The 21,203-nt window shown below is 44.5% G+C and overlaps 1 pseudogene; it reads right to left on the reverse strand.

Annotated features, from left to right (window-relative positions):
- Positions 1-14,318: 14,318 nt before the first annotated feature.
- Positions 14,319-14,436, reverse strand: LOC126299853 (5S ribosomal RNA; annotated as a pseudogene).
- Positions 14,437-21,203: the final 6,767 nt, after the last annotated feature.

Genomic DNA, 21,203 nt, shown 5'->3' on the forward strand with positions numbered 1-21,203 from the left:
ATGTTCAGTACACTGAGGTGAATAAGATAATTCTCAGGCTATTGTATCCATGAATCATAAATCAGAAAAACAATTTCAAAATGATCGCGTTACTGCTCTGAATTTGTAAAGAAGTCAGATTGTTTTAACACTCGCATTATTTGATATTATTAGTAACATATACACATCAGTTGGTTCTACTAAGAAATTCGTCAATGGATTAGAAGCAATTGGCCATCAATAAATTCTTTAGGCTCCCCTTAAACTGACCTTCATCAGAAGTTAAACTTTTTATAATTGCTGGAAAGCTATTGAAAATGTGTGTACCTGAATAATGAACACGTTTTTAGACCAAAGGAAGTAACTTTAAATATTTATAAAGATTATCCTTATTTCTAGTACTGACTTTATAAAGTAACCTATTGCTTTAAAAATGGTATATCTTTAATGACAAAGTTCAAAAAGGTGTAAATGTATTGAGGAGTTAGTATCCCTAGTTCTTTAAACAGAATTCTGCAGGATTTTCTTGAGTTCACACGACAAATAATTCTCATTACACGTTTTTGGACATGGGTATATTTAGTTTAGTTTGATGAGTTACCCCAAAAAATTATCCTGTACGACATTATGAGATGAAATCAAATATAGTATGCTAGATTTTTTTATTTTTATGTCACTTATGTCTGACAAAATACGCATTGCAAATAGAGATTTGTTTAGGCGCCTTAGCAAAAAATGTTCAAATGTGTGTGAAATCTTATGGGATTTAACTGCTAAGGCCGTCAGTCCCTAAGCTTACACACTATTTAACCTAAATTATCCTAAGGACAAACACACACACCCATGCCCGAGGCAGGACTCGAACCTCCGCTGGGACCAGCCACACAGTCCATGATTGCAGTGCTTAAGACCGCTCGGCTAATCCCGCGCAGTTGCCTTAGCAGTTCTGTGGTAAGCACCTCCTAGTTGAATTTGTTATCAACCTGTAATTCCAAGAACTTAACACTGTCAATTTCTTCTATCTGTTTGTCGTCATATTTTAGGCATATACTGATGGCAAACCTCTTACAAGTTCTGAACTGCATCTAGTGTTTTTTTTTTTTTTTTCAGACTTAAATGAGAAATGTCAAAGTAAATTTCATTAACAGATCTTTCTAAGACTATACTTGAATTACTCTTTATTGACATATTTGTATCATCTGTAAATTGGCATCTGATAATGTTACAAATGAACAGTCATTAATATACAGAAACAAAAGCAAAGACCCAAAAACGGAAACATATGGGACACCACATGGCATTAGTTCCCAGTTAGATGATGCCTGACTGCTTAACACACATCTTTCTCCTAATAACACCCTTAGTGTCCTGTCAGAGATATAGGATATGAACAGTTCTGCAGCCCTTCTAGGTACACTGTATTATTCTAATTTCCTTAAAATGATATTATGATTTAGTCAGTCAAATGCCTTTGGCAGATCACAAAATACACCAGTAGATTGTAATTTATTGTCTAATGAGATAAGCACTTTCAAACTGTACGTATAGATAGTCTTCTCAATATAAGAACCCTTTAGAAATTCAAACTGTGACCTTAAAGATATTGTTGTGACCTGGGCAGATGGGTCGCGTTAGACACAGAGTGTGGGTAAGTGGTAAAGATCACGCCCGGAGGCGTCAGTGACCAAGTGATATCTGCAACTATGTTTATTTATCGTTAAAGTGTACAGAATTATAAGTGTCTTCAGAGCGGTGGTCGGCGGCCGGGAGTGAATGAGTGCTGATGCCTTATCAGTGAGACACGATGTCGCCCTGCAGGTCAATGCCGCAGCCGCATGCTATGCTGGCGGCAGAGACGTCGGCTACCCAGAAGTTCCGCGACACCTCAGAGTTGTCAAAGACGGGTTGTCGCGCGCTCAGGTGGAGACTGCTGACTGTGGTCCAGAATGTTGGCTGTCATGAAGACTAGGCCCCGGTCATCCACCATCGATCGACCAAGATTACAGCAGACGTTCACGAGTCGGTCAGAAGGCTGCGCGAACACTAGCCATGTGGGTAGTGTGGGGATGATGGCCTGCAGATGTTCTGTGTTGACCCGTAGTGGAGGAGGGCTAGCTGCACTCCAGTCTTTTCATCTGCAATGACCCAGTGGGCAGCAACAGTAAACCGCAACTGTGGTATCCATTAGGTTGGCTGCGTCTCAGTGTTGAAGTCATCAAGCAGGTAGCAAGCAGGCCAGCATTAATCAGTTTGTTGTGATTTCACTGTAAATCAATAGACTGTCATTCTCTCTGGTTCAAGTGTCACAGACAGAATGGCAGCCCAACTGAATGTGTCTGAGCTCCGCAAGCCCTATTATTTAAAGGGCCGAGCCCATATCTGTGGCCGGCCGTGGTGGTCTCGCGGTTCTAGGCGCGCAGTCCGGAGCCGTGCGACTGCTACGGTCGCAGGTTCGAATCCTGCCTCGGGCATGGATGTGTGTGATGTCCTTCGGTTAGTTAGGTTTAAGTACTTCTAAGTTCTAGGGGACTGATGACGACAGCAGTTGAGTCCCATAGTGCTCAGAGCCATTTGAACCATGTCTGTGAAGCTATGGCTCTGGGGATATGATCGCATTTGTCGTCTTTTATCAGACCGATCAGTGTTCCTTGCGTGGCTATGGTAATTCAATAATTATTCTGGGTCACTGAGCTAGGATTCTTCTGCCTATGTTTGATTTTGCACTGTCACTCGAGCGTTAAAGTTACATAGTGTTATCTCGCAGTGCCTTGTTATGTAGCATGGCAACATATGCTTTTCTACCTGCCATACTCTGTAGCTGTGTGGCAATGCTCGTCTCCTGACCTGACGTCCGTTACATCGGCAGCACGCTTTGTTCATATTCCGAATGTCAAACTGGCCCAGAGCTATCCTCTGTTCGGAACACTCTTGGTAGAACTTCCAAAAATTTTTGAACATCTACAATAAAATTATACTGGTGTGTTACACTCCTCCCCTGATCCAAAATTTCTCCCAGAATTTTGCCTTTTGTAATCCTTTGCAACAATCTCATAGATCAAATTACATAACTGTACACTGATGAGCTAGAACGTTATAACCAGCCGTCCAGGCGATAGTAGCGTCACATGGCGAGGAATGACTGCATGGTGCATTTAGTGTCAGTGAGCGTGCTGCCAGTGTGTAAAATGGGGAAGGTGCGCAATCTATCTGAGTCTGACTGAAGGCAGATTGTGATGGCCCAGAGCCGACACGAGCATTTCAGAAACTGCACGATTATCCGGAGTTCGGGGAGTGCTGTGGTGAGTGTATTCAACGTGTGGCGAAACCAAGGTGACACCACGTGCAGATGTCATGGGGTTGGGCGGCCACCCCTCAATACAGATACGGACGTCGTAGACTGGTCAGATTGGTAAAACAGGACAGGTGGCGAACTGTGGCAGAACTAACATAAGGTTTTAATGCTGGGCAGAGTACAAGTGTGTCTGAACACACAGTACTCCTAGCGATGGGCCTCCACAGCCGATGACCCATGCGTATGACAATGTTAAGACCCCTACATGTGACAATGTGAACACCATGACATCGGTAGCTGCACGTGATCATCCGCAGTGCACCTTGGCATTGGCGTGGTGGAAGGGCGTTGTATGGTCTGATGAATCCCGATACCTTCTTCATCACGCTGACGAGAGGTGCGAACCTGTCGTCTTTCAGGGGAACAGCTCATTGACACCTGTACTGCAGGATGGAGACAATCTGGCGGCGTCTCCATTATGCTCTCGGAAACATTCGCGTGGGCATTCGTCGATTCAGTGGAGCTCGTGCAAGGCACCACGATAACCAAGGAGTATCGTACACTGGTTGCACGTAAACCCCTTCATGACGATCCTGTTTCCCGACGGCAATGGCATTTTTCAAAAAAATAATGCGATGTCTCACAAGGCCAGGAGTCTGATGGAGTGGTTCAAGGAACACAGTGGTGAGTTACAATTGATGTGCTGGATCCCTAACTCTTCAGCTCCGAGACCCATCGAACATATCTGAACTGTGACTGAACTTGGCGCCAGAGCTCATCTCCCCCCTGACCAGAATTTACGGGAGTTCTATATGACTTCTCTAGGTAGATGTGGTGTCAACTCTCTCTAGCGACCTACGCAGGCCTCATTGCTTCCATGCCATGACACGTCGCCGCTGTTATCCCTGCCAAAGATGGACCGGCTATTCGGTAGGTGGCCATAATGCTCTGGCTGATCAGTGCACATTGTGCCCACTGCACCAACTTTTTTGCTTACAGGAGGTGACTTACATGGATTGTTTTATTCCTGATTCTGTATCATTATTCTTAAGTTTTGGTTTGTTGAACCTTTTTTACAAATATACTACATACTAGTTTTACGGTTTTCTTAGTCTATGTTTCTTGTGTTACGTTAGATAACCACTCAACAGATATCTGATGTGTCGGTAGGTATGCAGAATGAATACTTCTATGTCTGATATAAAATTATAGTATGCAAATGGCTATGAGAAACATGGCAAGACTAGCAGTACTGCGTGTCCATTTCTACCATTGCTAGCTGGAACAATACGTTCAACTTTGTTTTCTCTGTACTCACTTCCAAGGTTACTATGTGGTAAAACATTGCTAAGTTCTTTACCGACACCTCTATCATGTGCCGTACCTCCGCTGGAAATTCATTTTCTGCTAGCTGCAGCCCTTTCAAGTCCTTTCAATGGAGAGAAGTCTTCCGAAGTAAGAGTGATTTCAGGTGTGCCGCAGGGGAGTGTCATAGGACCGTTGCTATTCATAATATACATAAATGACCTGGTGGATAACATCGGAAGTTCACCGAGGCTTTTTGCAGATGATGCTGTGGTGTATCGTGAGGTTGCAACGATGGAAAATTGTACTGAAATGCAGGAGGATCTGCAGCGAATTGACGCATGGTGCACGGAATGGCAATTGAACCTCAATGTAGACAAGTGTAATGTGCTGCGAATACATAGAAAGATAGATCCCTTATCATTTAGCTACAAAATAGCAGATCAGCAACTGGAAGCAGTTAATTACATAAATTATCTGGGAGTACGCATTAGGAGTGATTTAAAATGGAATGATCATATAAAGTTGATCGTCGATAAAGCAGATGCCAGACTGAGTTTCATTGGAAGAATCCTAAGGAAATGCAATCCGAAAACAAATGAAGTAGGTTACAGTAAGCTTGTTCGCCCACTGCTTGAATACTGCTCAGCAGTGTGGGATCCGTACCAGATAGGGTTGATAGAAGTGATAGAGAAGATCCAACGGAGAGCAGCGCGCTTCGTTACAGGATCATTTAGTAACCGCGAAAGCGTTACGGAGATGATAGATAAACTCCAGTGGAAGACTCTGCAGGGGAGACGATCAGTAGTTCGGTACGGGCTTTTGTAAAAGTTTCGAGAACATACCTTCATCGAAGAGTCAAGCAGTATATTGCTCCCCCCCTACGTATATCTCGCGAAGAGACAATGAGGATAAAATCAGAGAGCTTAGAGCCCACACAGAAGCATACCGACAATCCTTCTTTCCATGAACAATACGAGACTGGAATAGAAGGGAGAAACGATAGAGGTACTCAGGGTACCCTCCGCCACACACCGTCAGGTGGCTTGCTGAGTATGGATGTAGATGTAGATGTAGAAATGTGGTGGCAATAATACTGAATTCACTCGTTTGTTTGTTGCATGGTAGACTCCTTCCTGTAGCGACCCCACTCCAGTTCTCACATCATTGAGTCAATCTGGTAATGCTCGTAATAGTCTGGCTACTACTAGTTTGCAGTCCAGTAAACTCGGTCCTTTGTACACTACTGGCCATTAAAATTGCTACACCAAGAAGAAATGCAGATGATATACGAGTATTGGTTCAAATGGCTCTGAGCACTATGGGACTCAACTGCTGTGGTCATTAGACCCCTAGAACTTAGAACTACTTAAACCTAACTAACCTAAGGACACCACACACATCCATGCCCGAGGCAGGATTCGAACCTGCGACCGTAGCAGTCGCACGGTTCCGGACTGCGCGCCTTGAACCGCGAGACCACCGCGACCTTACGAGTATTCATTGGACAAATATATTATACTAGAACTGACATGTGATTACGTTTTCACGCAATTTGGGTGCACAGATCCTGGGAAATCAGTACTCAGAAATGTTGTGGTTGGCAGGAGAGCCAACACCGTTTTACTAGAGGAGGCCGAAAGGCACGCGTTTTAGCTCACGCAGGCTGGCGTGAGGTCTGGAACAGGACAAGGAAATTAGAATATAGAAAAAACGGACGTAGCTGGTGGAATACTTAACTTTAATCCATTAATGGCGATCGTCGCTCTTGACGGTACATGGTTCACAATATCAATAGTAACTGAATATGGCGCCTTGCTAGGTCGTAGCAAATGACGTGGCGGAAGGCTATGCTAAACTATCGTCTCGGCAAATAAGAGCGTATTTTGTCAGTGAACCATCGCTAGCAAAGTCGGTTGTACAAGTGGGGCGAGTGCTAGGAAGGCTCTCTAGACCTGCCGTGTGGCGGCACTCGGTCTGCAATCACTAATAGTGGCGACACGCGGGTCCGACGTATACTAACGGACCGCGGCCGATTTAAAGGCTACGACCTAGCAAGTACTAAAAGGTATCAGATAGATTTTATAATGGTAAGACAGAGATTTAGGAACCAGGATTTAAATTGTAAGACATTTCCAGGGGCAGATGTGGACTCTGACCACAATCTGTAGATTAAAACTGAAGAAACTGCAAAAAGGTGGGAATTTAAGGAGATGGGACCTGGATAAACTGACTAAACCAGAGGTTGTACAGAGTTTTAGGGACAGCATAAGGGAACAATTGACAGGAATGGGGGAAAGAAATACAGTAGAAGAAGAATGAGTAGCTTTGATGGATGAAGTAATGAAGGCAGCAGAGGATCAAGTAGGTAAAAAGACGAGGGCTAGTAGAAATCCTTGGGTAACAGAAGAAATATTGAATTTAATTGATGAAAGGAGAAAATATAAAAATGCAGTAAATGAAGCAGGCAAAAAGGAATACAAACGTCTCAAAAATGAGATCGACAGGAAGTGCAAAATGGCTAAGCAGGCATGGCTAGAGGACAAATGTAAGGATGTAGAGGCTTATCTCACTAGGGGTAAGATAGATACTGCCTATAGGAAAATTAAAGAGACCTTTGGAGATAAGGGAACCACTTGTATGAACATCAAGAGATCAGATGGAAACCCAGTTCTAAGCAAAGAAGGGAAAGCAGAAAGGTGGAAGGAGTATAGAGAGGGTCTACACAAGGGCTATGTACTTGAGGACAATATTATGGAAATGGAAGAGTATGTGGATGAAGATGAAATGGGAGATACGATACTGCGTGAAGTGTTTGACAGACCACTGGAAGACGTAAGTCAAAACAAGGCCCCGGGAGTAGACAACAGAAAGGCCCGTACAGGACCTGTAACACGCAGTCGTGCATTATCCTGCTGAAATGTAGGTTTTCGCAGGGATCAAATGAAGGGTAGAGCCACAGGTTGTAACACATCTGAAATGTAATGTCCACTGTTTAAAGTGCCGTCAACTGTCTTAAGATTTTTCGTCCTTTTCCAACCACTCTCTTTTCCTATGAACTGGATACAATGTCAGCGATTTGCGACAGCTAAGCTCTCAGTTTGTCATATGATATCCTCAATTACTAGTATTCACACTTCATCTCGGTGAGAATTTTCTTACTCCGCGTTTCCTTATGTAATTCCATGAATGTATCCTGCAATCTGTGAACTTCTTTTCTTGTCTCCCACATATTATTGGTCAACCTCAATGTCCACTGATGACTGGTAAGACGAGGTTTCGAGAAAATGGTTGAATGCAAACTTCGTACATTGCTCCTCCAGTCATGATGAGCAGCTACATCATCAATAACCACAACCCATCCAGATTTTCCTTGTGATCCGTCATCTGAGAAAAAGAGCTTTCATCATTCCCTCCCTCCTTCGGAAATATGTATACATAGCAAAACAACTAAGAAATAATGTGTAACTAGTGCAAATTCTGAATACACTCGAACAAGAATAGGAAAACCTATGCATTAAATAGCTGTTAGATGTAACACAACTAAACTTAAATACCACTACTTTTCATGTGGCTTCAATGTGTAGGGTAATCTATGTGCATGCTGCTTGTCCACGGGTGTACGCTTTTTGACTTTTTTTAGTTATTTTCTTGCACCCTGACTCAGTCATCGGAACTTGTGACAATGCACCCATAACACCTCTAATAGGATTAACCCTACTTACATGGAAATAAACATTACAGTCAGAAACTGCGCTTTAAGGTTTACTGGATAAGTCCTCTCGATGAGTTGATGAGGACCATGATACTTAGTCAAGAATTTTTGCCTTTTCTTTAGGTGTGTAGGGGTTAGTGACTAAAACTCACTGCCCACTCAGTACTGTGGCAATTTTCTCACACTTTGTGTAAACTGTTCCTGTCATTCCAAAGCTTTAGAATTGGCTCACTTCTCTTTCTGCCATACCACTTGTATTCTTTTTGCAAATTTGTTAACGGATTCACAGTTTGGTCCTAATTTAGGAATGATGCCAACAAAGGGGGATGACACTTTTCTTCCATACACCACTTCAAAATGTGAGAGACCTCTACTGGTATGTATCACAGTCCATATATGGCTATTAATGTAATAACCCAGAATGGGCTTGTCCATAACTTCCAGATATGAAGTACATGACACAACTACTTCATCAAATCTGATACAAAAATTGTACCCTTATTTACAACTAAAGTATCGTGCACCACAAATGTAAGTATACAGCTGTTAAATAGAGACAGGATTACTGCACTAGCCTGCTATTCAGGAATTGCCTCCACTGCCAAGAACCTCGAAAAATAATTAATTTATAATTGTCAGTACATATTTATTTCCTGCAGGTGTCCTATTAAACGGTCCTACAATATCAATTCCAAACACTTGAAATGGTTTAAACGCCTCTGGTAGTCTTTGAAAAGGGGTTTTTTGATGACAGAGTTCAGCTCTTTGTGCAGAAGGTTCACAGTCGTTCGCATATCGCTCGACATCATATTTTGTTGTTCTGAACCAGAACCTGCCCACGACTCGGCGTCCTTCATGGCCTGAGAACACATGCTCAAGTCAAAACACTTCCTTGAGTGAGGCGGAAACTCTATACTGCATTTCGTTGTTCTGTAAAGTAAGCCCTCATGCATCACGAACTGTGGTTGTGACCTGAATGCCTGACAGTCATTGTTAGCCACTTGCGCTCTCTGCCGCTCTGTTGTGCTTCTGCCTAGCGTGTTCAGCACTGCAACTTTCCTGCTCAGCGTATTTGCATTTTTGTTTTCTACCCAGTTTATGGATCGCCTCATAATCGAACTCGCTGAGTCTGAGTGTCCATCCTGTTAACCTACTTGATGGGTCTTTCAGACCCAACAGCCAGTTTGATGATATGTGGTTAATGACAACCTTAAACTTCCATCCAAATGAGAAACAACAAAAGTGTGCTATTTTGCTAATTACTGCCAACATTTCCTTTTCCATAGTGGAGTAGTTACACTCCACTTTGTCTAGTTTGCCTTGAAGCATAATATACTGGCTATTCCTGGGCATCGATATTTTGGCTCAAAATACAGCCAACCGCCCCCATACTGGCGTAATTTGAGAGGTCAATTTCCTTCACAAAATCAGGAAAGACTAGTACCTGATCAGACATTGATGCTGCCTTCAGTGCTTCAAATACCATCCGATACTCGGCTGAACACTGGAATTTCATGACCTTTCTCAACAATCAATTCAAAGGTTCTGTGATCTGCAGAAAGTTCTTTAATTATATGCAATAAAAATTGCATAAATCCAGGAATGACTGTAATTGTTTGGTGGTTTGTGGTGCTTTGAAATTCCGGATTGTCTCTGTTAGGTAAGGATCGGTTTGAACATCTGTCCTGATAATCACATTCTCAAGGTAATTTACCTATGTTTACCAAAAATGGAGCTTGCCTATGGTAAGCATAAGATGTTTAGAATGTAGATGGATGAATACATCTTCCAAATGTTTCACATGCTCTGGCATAACCTCCAAGAATATGATGATATAGTCCAAATATACCATGCAAGTTTTCAGCTTTAAGACCCCATTTAATAACATCTGGAATGTAGCTGTGTCGTTTTTCACCCCAAACAACAACATTTTATACTGCTAATGCACCCATGGACCCATAAAAGGGGTCTTTGGTCTGTCTTCTGGGACTACCTCTTGCTGGTGATACCCACTTTTTAGAGACATTGCTGTAAAGTACTGGTACTTTCCTAGAGTATCTAATGTTTCTGTAATACTGGAAACTGGATATGCACCTGTCACAGTCCTCACATTCAGGTGGTGGTTATCAGATAGAATCTGTACTTTTTAGTGCCCTCTGATGACTTTTTTGGCTGTACTCTGTTAAAATTTCAGGTAACTGCTGATGCGTTTGCGGTTTGCTTGAGGTTCTGGTCATCATATGACCTGTCAGTTTCTTCTTCACCTAATACCACTGATATGGCAGTCATTAAGCCTTTCAACAGAGTAACAATGCCCATGCCAAACGTATCCAATCTTACAGGAACCATAAATTCACCATTAATACAACTTACGTGCACTAAGTTTCTGCACACAAAACAATGCATTTTGTCTGATTCTTAGTTTTCCTTTAGTGGCTGTGGCATGTACAGTGTTCTATGTGGTAAATTGATATCAACGGAAATCCACACTACTTCCTCTTACCTGCTGGAATTTTATCATGGAAACCAGTCTATAACGTACATGTTCACAGTTTAGACGGCAACATCTTCATGAACAGTGTTCCACTGAGTTCTACTGTATATTGTGAGAGATCGATTCTTGCATGATGTTTGTCAAGAAAATCTGATCCAAGAATTGCTGAATAGCGTCACCCATATGGGGTAACACTTCAATGTGCTCATGAAAATCTGTAGTTCTTATAGTGAAGCTGAGCAATGTCGCATCCATCGCTTCCACATAATTATCACCCACTCTATGCAATTTGTAATGGGCGGGGGGGGGGGGGGGCAGTCTCGTCCTGCCTATGAGGTCCAGACTGACGACTGACACACGCACACCTATAACCACCAGAAATTTATGTCTCTTACGTCTCATACAGTCTGACAAGCAGCATTCCGTCTGTGCATCTATGCATCTATTTGAGCAGTGTTACATCCTATTGAAAATGCCCTCCGATAGTTGAAACAGCACCGTCTGCGTTTGATGCCTGCTTCTGTTGACGTTGCTTTCCCTGTCTGCGCATTTCACAATCCAGTGCTCGGCATCTACTTGGGCAGACTTATTACATACAGGTTGCTCACACTGATTTTGTACGTAACCTTCATGTCCATTTTTACAACACTTTACTTCTGCAGAAAAAAACATGGTAGCCCATACTTGTTCTAGTAGCAATGTCGGTCTCCTCTAATTGCGTCATGATCCTAAGAGGAACAGCTAAATCTCCAGGATTTTCCATCCTTACCCTAAGTGACATCTCAGCGGGGATACCACACAGAAACGCGTCCAGTGCCCTATTCTCTGCTTCCCACAGCACGACTCTCTCAGCTTCCACGTTTTGCGTCAACTGAAATGACTGCATTGGTTCTCCGGATCGCATCTGAAAAGGCTTCTGTGTTAAGGTATTCAGTTTTTCCCAGAAATACTTTTTTCTTTTTTTCTTCTGATAACGATGCAGTAAATAGTCAGCTAACTGCTGGAATGTTTCTTCTGTCTTACTGGGAACTTTGTGGTACGACACGTACATCTCCACTTCGCCTGTCAATCTTAAATTAGTCACACGGAGAGTGATCGCATCTGACCAACCACCCACTGAGGCACTATCCTTTAGATTGTCAGTTGTGTCCCCTGTTGACTTGTTAGAAACAGGTGTTATTAATGTAGCTGCTAATGGATCGAAGAAGGAAAGAGAGACTACAGCCACTGCTCCCTTTTCTTCCTCAGACCCTGATTGCAGCTGTTTAACCAAAGCTTGTAAAACGTCTACACACCTATGTAGTTCCTTTTTTCCCCAATGTTGGAGGAATTCAGCCCTGACAATACTTCAACGTGCTCCGTCAAAGCGGCAACACTCTCACCCGTGGTATCAGAATGTCTGTCTGGAATTCTGCGTAATTTACCACTACCGTTTACAATAACAACAAGAAATAGCGAAGCTGCACATCCAAAACATAAAAAGTAATTACACATAGTCTTTATGGCGTATCATCGCTTAGTGGGACTAAGAAAAAGCCTGTGCTAAATTCTGAAATCGTGTACAAGTACTAAACGTGAGTGGCACAGCCTTGGTATATGGCAATTTGTGGCCTGACAGGTCACAAAACTTACACCAAATTGGTGTCAAATAGCTTCCCTAAAATTCCGTCTAAACAATGAAAAATCCACAGACTCTTGTGGTTTAATAACTCAGTGATTTGACATGGCCTAAACCAAGTACTCATATACACTCAAAAGGCCTTCAATTAAGAAAAAGTTGACTCATGACACCGCATTGTGCTTGTACTGCCACATGATGGTCGATGCTGTAGACATAGCTTCATTGCCATTAAATTCTTCAGGTGATAGCCAATTCTGACACCAATGTTGCTACCTGGGGAGCTGGTATCCTTTTGTGAACAGGAGGCAAGGCATGGAGTGTGGGGGAGTGGTCCACTTAATGCCCAGAGGTGACAAATGAAGTCATGCCGCAGGATAGTGCTACTGCTGTGTGCTGTGTCGGAGGCAGCGGGGAGGACGACTCGCCGGCTCAGACATGGTGCGGCTTCCATTTCAGTGCTCTTGGATACAGCTTTTCGCGCTCTCTGGTGAAAACAGTCAACTCTTGTCTACTAGGAAGTAGGGTGCCGTGAAGACTAGGCCCTGATCAACCACAATGGATTGGTCAACACTAAAGCAGATGTCCATGAGTCAACCAAGAAGCTGCAAGTACATGTCACACTTGGTCAAAGTGGGAATAGACAACTTGCAGATCATACACGCTAAACCGTAGTGGAGGAGGGCTGGCCACACGCCATCTTCTCGTCTTTAGTGCCCCAGCAGGCAGCAACAGCAGACTGCAGCTGTGGTATCCGTCAGCTGCATCTCGGTGTTGAAGTCAGCAAGAAATGCATTGTTGCCACGCTAGATGGAGCTGACCACGTGCCGTGTGTTCTTGTGTGTTCCAGGCTGTGCGATTGACGCATCGTACTGTATGCAGCAGAATGGTCCTGTATTCATGTCGGGAACAAGCCGAAATAGTGTTTCTGTACGGCCAAGCAGACGGAAAGGGTCGAGAAGCAGCACGGCTATACCAGAACAAGTACCCTCACAGACACCAGTCGCATCACAAAACATTTAAAGCACTTTTTCAAAAAGCACTATGGGACATAACATCTGAGGTCATCAGTCCCCTAGACTTAGAACTACTCAAACCTAACTAACCTAAGGACATCACACACATCCATGCCCGAGGCAGGATTCGAACCTGCGACTGCAGCAGCTGCGAGGTTCTGGACTTAAGCGCCTAGAACCGCTCTGCCACAGCGGCCTGCTAAGCCCTTTTTGGATGTTTGTCATCATGGGTCCTTTCAGACAGACTAACTTGCAGGGAAGCGCCGGACTGTGCGTACACCAGATTTGGAGGACCGGATTCTGCCTCTCGACCGTTTACATTCGCTTGGCCGTACACAAACAACATCTCGGCTTGTTCCCGACATGAATACCGGACTATTCTGTTGCTTACAGTACGTTGCGTGAATCACACACCCTGTAACATACAAGGAACACACGGTTCATGGTCACAGGAAATGTCATTCGTCTGCGCCATCTACCATGGTAACAATGCATTTCCGGACACGCGTTCATAGGACATTTTTTCCTCAGTTTCCAGTCATGAATCAGTCGTTACAGTTTGGCAAAAATGGTTCAAATGGCTCTAAGCACTATGGGACTTAACATCTGAGGTCATCAGTCCCCCTAATCCAATCTTCTCTTCGCGATACCTGTGGGAACGATAGGTAAGGGATTATAAACTAAACTAAAATCCGTCCAAAAAGGCCTCGGAAGACCCAACGGTACCGACCGGCCGCCGTGTCATCCTCTGGTCACAGGCGTCACTGGATGCGGATATGGAGGGACATGTAGTCAGCACACTGCTCTCCCGGCCATATGTCAATTCCCGAGACCGGGACCGCTATCTCTCTATCAAGCAGCTCCTCAGTTTGCCTCACAAGGGCTGAGTGCAGCCCGCTTTCCAACAGCGCTCGGCAGACCGGATGGTCACCCATCCAAGTGCTAGCCCAGCCCAACAGCGCTTAACTTCGGTGATCTGACGGGAACCGGTGTTACCACTGCGGCAAGGCCGTTGGCAGTAAGAGATTATAGTACCGTATATTCCCAGATTCATCTTTAAAAGCTGGTCCCTGAAATTTTGTAACTAAGCTTTCTCTGGGTAGTTTGCGACTACCTCCAAGTGTCTGCATCTCCATGACACTATCCCATGGGTCAAATAAACCTGCGACTATTCTTGCTGCTCTTAGCTGTATCGGTCAATATCCCTTGTTAGTCCCATTTTGTAGGGTCCCACACACTTGAGCAGTATTCTAGGATGGGTCTCATGGGTGTTCTGTAAACAATTTCCTTTGTAAACTGATTGTATTTCCCTAGTATTCTACCAATGAAATAAAGTTTTCCAGCTGCTTTGTCTACGACTGATCCTGTGTGATAGTTCCATTTCATATCCCTACAAATTGCTACACATAGTCATCTGTATGAGTCGACCTATTTCAGTTGTGACGCGTTGATTTTTAATCACGGGATACTATATACTCTCGTTTTGTGAAGTGCACAGTCTTACGTTTCTAAACATTTAAAGCAAATTTCCAATCTTTGCACCACGCAGATAAGTTATCAAGATTCGACTGAATATTTGTGCAACTTCTGCAGATATATTATTGATTATAGATAACTGTATCAGTTGCAAAATTTTTAAGTTACTATTAACATTGTCTGCAAGGCTATTAATACATAATATGAATAGCAAGGGTCTCAACACACTTCCACGGACCACACTTGGAAGTTAAATCTGTCGATGGCTCGCCATCCAAGCTGCGTCCTCCCTATCAAGAAATCCTCAGTCCAGTCACAGATTTCCTATGGTACGCCATACCACCGTACTTTCGATAATAAGCTTGGGTGTGGTACTGAGTCAAATGCGTTTAGGAAATCAAGAAATACTCTGCTACCTGACCGCCTTGATCCATGGCTTTTGGGATGCCATGTGAGAAAAGCCGGAGTTCGGCACTTGGCTGTTTTCGGAATCCAGGCCGATTGGCCTGTTCGAAATACCTCATTACGTTCGATTTCAGAATATGTTATAAGATTCTACAACAAATGAATGTCAAGGATATTGGACGGTAACTTCGTAGATCACTTCTGCTGCACTTCCTGTAGACGGGGGTGACTTGCGTTTTCTTCCAACAACTGGGCAAAGTTTTTTTGTTAGAAGGATCGATGGTAGATTATGGTTAAATGAGAAGCTAACTCGACGGCAAATTCGGTATAGAATCTGATAGGATTCATCTGGGATCTGTAGCTTTGTTAAGCTTTGGCGATTTTATTTGACACTAATTTTATGTTACTCATTTTTGATGTAGTGTGTGAATTAAACCGAAGCAGCACATCTTTACTTTCTTTTGTAAAGGAAAAATTGAAAACAGGCTTCATTATTTCTGCTTTTACGTTGATACCCTCAGTTTCACTCCCTGTCTCGTCCGCGAGTATCTGAACACTAGCTTTGGCACCTCTAATAGCCTGTACATACGATAATATTCCGATACGGTAGTCGTTGAAGGCTTCATACACTGCTCTCTTGTCTTATGTTTACTGAATGTAATGTTGTCAACTGTCGCTCTGTGTTTTTCTTTCAGCTTCTGTTTGTGTTGTGGTGTCTGCATGCAACAGTTTGTAATTCTGTTGTATGTTATGTGTGTATGTTTTGTGTTATTATGCCGTCTGGTTATGTAGTGCATCTGTGATTGTTTTTGTTTTCGTGTCTAGGACGGCGTGAGGTCGATTAAGTTCTTTTATTTGTTCTTTCAGTGCTGATAGTTTTAGGATTATGTGGGTCGCAAAATCTGAGGCTTTGCAGAGCTCAAGTTGAAACATTTCGTTGTTGCGTCTCCCTATCTACCTACCTATGACACTGTTAGCCTAGTCAACAAAGACCAAAAAAAGTCGAATAGTGGCAAAAATTCGTGTAGTTGCAATTTTTTGTATGGTGGTAGGAGTGAATGTCATGAAAAGCATAGTAAAAATAATGACGGGTGGAATGTGAGCGTAAGGTTGGGGGTGGGAAGTGCGGTTAAAGGTAACTTTTTTTTTTTTGTTTTCTTGAATAACACGGAACCCGAGGCTTCTAGCGAAAAAGTTGCCCGATATAAAATTGAACTACATTAAATTTCCGACGAAATAAATCCTGTTTATTTTTATCTATAGCACTAATAGTTTCTATATTGCAGGGGATGGAAAAATCGTAGATTAATGCAAATAGTGGTATAAACTTAATGTATACTGTTAAAAGAAAGTGGGTTAAGAACAAATGTTCAATGTTCGTATCACATCTAGATGTAGTAGAGCCGCATTATTGGATAAATTGTGTTCTGGGGGTGTAACATGGTGAAAAAGGAGGGAGAGGGCGGGGGGGGGGGGGGGGGGGTGCGGCGGCAGAGAGGCCTGTGGGAAGTTACGGCAGGTCGTCGGATTGTGATCTTCCACTTCCCTCCATTACAGGTCTGCAAACTGAAGAGCGAGCAGGCTGTACCCAGTCACAAGAAGGAGCTCTAGAGTTTTTCACAAAGTTATACTGACTCAGTAGGGCATTTTATGAATCAGTGGCGACGCACTGCACAGACATGGTCGGTGGTGTTTTGTTTTCCGCAATGTGCGTTAACACTACTTGGAATAATATGAGTTACTAATAATACAAACGCAAGTAATGCATATGGACAGGTTGTACGTACATCTCTGCACGTTGTTCTACACACCTAGAGGGACAATACATTCTAAGTCATCCTCTACGGCAGTTGTAGCGTTGTTCCTGGAAAGGCGACTTTCCTCACGATGAGCGCTACTCTCCTTTCAGTTTACTAGTACATTCTACCTTCCCAGCATTTCTGTCCAGTTCTCTTACGTGAATCGACAAAATAAACTCATTGAGCTTGTTTATATATAGTGTAGTTATTTTAAGTTTATTGAATATTTATTTGCAGTTATTAAGTGGACTTTTATTTAAAATAAGCTCGTTTACATAACTGCTGAGAAGCGTTTAATTTGTAGGTGTGATGTTGTCAGTAACCTATATAGTATTTTGGGAAGGAGAGTGGATCGGTAAACATAGCACGCTGCTGCTGTTTACCGTTGGCAGCGTATTGTAAGGCATGTAACCTCGTTGTAGTCACTTGGTGGTGAATTAATGAACCACCAGAAAATTACTGCACTTCTCTCACCATTAACTGTATTAACTGGTAGACTGCATAAAACCCTTTCATTCAGCAATATTTGGCAATTTTAGAGCGGTCTGTACTGAGTGGAGCCGCTCACCACACTTCCACAGTATAGCTCCCGAGGTGTATTTGAATATGAAGGAATGGGATTGATCACGTGCAAGTCTGCAACAGTAATATGTTGCAATGTACTTCTTGATTTACGGTGATATACACTCCTGTAAATTGAAATAAGAACACCGTGAATTCATTGTCCCAGGAAGGGGAAACTCTATTGACACATTCCTGGGGTCAGATACATCACATGATCACACTGATAGAACCACAGGCACATAGACACAGGCAACAGAGCATGCACAATGTCGGCACTAGTACAGTGTATATCCACCTTTCGCAGCAATGCAGGCTGCTATTCTCCCATGGAGACGATCGTAGAGATGCTGGATGTAGTCCTGTGGAACGGCTTGCCATGCCATTTCCACCTGTCGCCTCAGTTGGACCAGCGTTCGTGCTGGACGTGCAGACCGCGTGAGACGACGCTTCATCCAGTCCCAAACATGCTCAATGGGGGACAGATACGGAGATCTTGCTGGCCAGGGTAGTTGACTTACACCTTCTAGAGCACGTTGGGTGGCACGGGATACATGCGGACGTGCATTGTCCTGTTGGAACAGCAAGTTCCCTTGCCGGTCTAGGAATGGTAGAACGATGGGTTCGATGACGGTTTGGATGTACCGTGCACTATTCAGTGTCCCCTCGACGATCACCAGAGGTGTACGGCCAGTGTAGGAAATCGCTCCCCACACCATGATGCCGGGTGTTGGCCCTGTGTGCCTCGGTCGTATGCAGTCCTGATTGTGGCGCTCACCTGCACGGCGCCAAACACGCATACGACCATCATTGGCACCAAGGCAGAAGCGACTCTCATCGCTGAAGACGACACGTCTCCATTCGTCCCTCCATTCACGCCTGTCGCGACACCACTGGAGGCGGGCTGCACGATGTTGGGGCGTGAGCGGAAGACGGCCTAACGGTGTGCGGGACCGTAGCCCAGTTTCATGGAGACGGTTGCGAATGGTCCTCGCCGATACCCCAGGAGCAATTTGCTGGGAAGTAGCGGTGCGGTCCCCTATGGCACTGCATAGGATCCTACGGTCTTAGCGTGCATCCGTGCGTCGCTGCGGTCCGGTCCCAGGTCGACGGGCACGTGCACCTTCCGCCGACCACTGGCGACAACATCGATGTACTGTGGAGACCTCACGCCCCAAATGTTGAGCAATTCGGCGGTACGTCCACCCGGCCTCCCGCATGCCCACTATACGCCCTCGCTCAAAGTCCGTCAACTGCACATACGGTTCACGTCCATGCTGTCGCGGCATGCTACCAGTGTTAAAGACTGCGATGGAGCTCCGTATGCCACGGCAAACTGGCTGACACTGACGGCGGCGGTGCACAAATGCTGCGCAGCTAGTGCCATTCGACGGCCAACACCGCGGTTCCTGGTGTGTCCGCTGTGCCGTGCGTGTGATCACTGCTTGTACAGCCCTCTCGCAGTGTGGGTCTGACACACCGGTGTCAATGTGTTCTTTTTTCCATTTCCAGGAGTGTATCTGAAGCTCCATAACAACTAAATGATCTACTTCTGTTATAGAAGGAACCAGTTTAAGATTCTGGGCCTCTTCCAAGTGTTGAGAGAGTTGAGGCTGCGGTACCGCATTTTATATCCTTCATGCTGTGAAAAGTATTCCGGATAATTATAGCATGGACAATGATATCGACGTTTTCGAATATACACACATCAAAAAAGTTTTGCATCACCCTGGTTCCCAAAACTCCTGAAGATAGCCGCTGCTGTGGATGTTGCATCGCGGACACAGTCTCTTTGACTCTTCAGAGATGTCACTAAATCCGCCCAACGATGTAAACAACCACGCATGAGCAGCGCCTATTAGACGGATGGGGTCTGACAGCCGATCAGTTCCAGGCATTCCACCAGGAAGGAGGAACACGACTCGTGTTGTCTGTAGTTCAATCATGCCTAGACGGTCAATACCGCGGATCGATCGCGTCCGCATTGTTATTTTGTGCCAGGAAGGGCTCTCAACAAGGAAAGTGTCCAAGTGTCCTGGAGCGACCCAAATCGATGTTGTTCGGACATGAAGGAGATACAGAGAGACAGAAACTGTCGATGCCATGCCTCGCTCACGCCGCCCATGGGCTACTACTGCAGTGGATGACCGCTTCCTACGGATTATAGCTCGGAGGAACCCTGACAGCAACGCCACCATGTTTTCTGCAGCCACAGGACGTCGTGTTACGACTCTAACTGTACGCAGTAGGCTGCATGATGCGCAACTTCACTCCCGACGTCCATGGCGAGGTTCATCTTTGCAACCACGACACCATGCAGCTCGGTACAAATGGGCCCAACAGCACGCAGAATGGACCGCTCAGGATTAGCATCACGTTCTCTTCACCGATGAGTGTTGCATATGCCTTCAATCAGACAATCGTCCGAGACGTGTTTGGAGGCAACCCGATCAGGCTGTACGCGTTAGACACACTGTCCAGCGAGTGCAGCAAAGTGGAGGTTCCCTGCTGTTTTGGGGTAGCATTACGTGGGGCCGACGTGCGCCTCTGGTGGTCATGGAAGGCGCCGTAACGGCTGTACGACACGTGAGTGCCATCCTCCAACCGATGGTGCAACAAGATTGGCAGCATATTGGCGAAGCATTCGTCTTCATGGTCGACAATTCGCACCCTCTTCGAGCACACCTTGTGAATGACTTCCTTCAGGATAACGACATCGCTCGACTAGAGTGGCCAGCATGTCCTCCAGACATAAACCCTATCGAACATGCCTGGGATAGATTGAAATGGGCTGTTTATTGACGACGTGACCTACCAACCACTCTGAGGGATTTACGTCGAATCGCCGTTGAGGAGTGGGACAATCTGGACCAACAGTGCCTTGATGAACTTGTGCATAGTATGCCACTATGAATACAGACATGCATCAATGCAAGAGTACGTGCTACTGGGTATTAGAGGTACCGGTGGGTACAGCAATTGGGCAGTGGACCTCTGAAGGTCTCGCTGTATGGTGGTACAACATGCAATGTGTGCTTTTCATGAGCAATAAAAAGGGCGTAAATGAGTTTTATGTTGATCTCTGTTCCAATTTTCTGTACGGGTTCCGAAACTCTCGGAACCGAAGTGATGGAAAACTTTTTTTGATGTGTGTACATATATTCTACATCTACATCTACATCCGTACTCCGCAAGCCACCTGACGGTGTGTGGCGGAGGGTACCCTGAGTACCTCTATCGGTTCTCCCTTCTATTCCAGTCTCGTATTGTACGTGGAAAGAAGGATTGTCGGTATGCTTCTGTGTGGGCTCTAATCTCTCTGATTTTATCCTCATGGTCTCTTCGCGAGATATACGTAGGAGGGAGCAATATACTGCTTGACTCTTCGGTGAAGGTATGTTCTCGAAACTTTAACAAAAGCCCGTACCGAGCTACTGAGCGTCTCTCCTGTAGAGTCTTCCACTGGAGTTTATCTATCATCTCCGTAACGCTTTCGCAATTACTAAATGATCCTGTAACGAAGCGCGCTGCTCTCCGTTGGAT

Source organism: Schistocerca gregaria, chromosome X (assembly GCF_023897955.1).
Source record: "Schistocerca gregaria isolate iqSchGreg1 chromosome X, iqSchGreg1.2, whole genome shotgun sequence".
In the NCBI taxonomy this organism is placed as follows: Eukaryota; Metazoa; Arthropoda; class Insecta; order Orthoptera; family Acrididae; genus Schistocerca; species Schistocerca gregaria.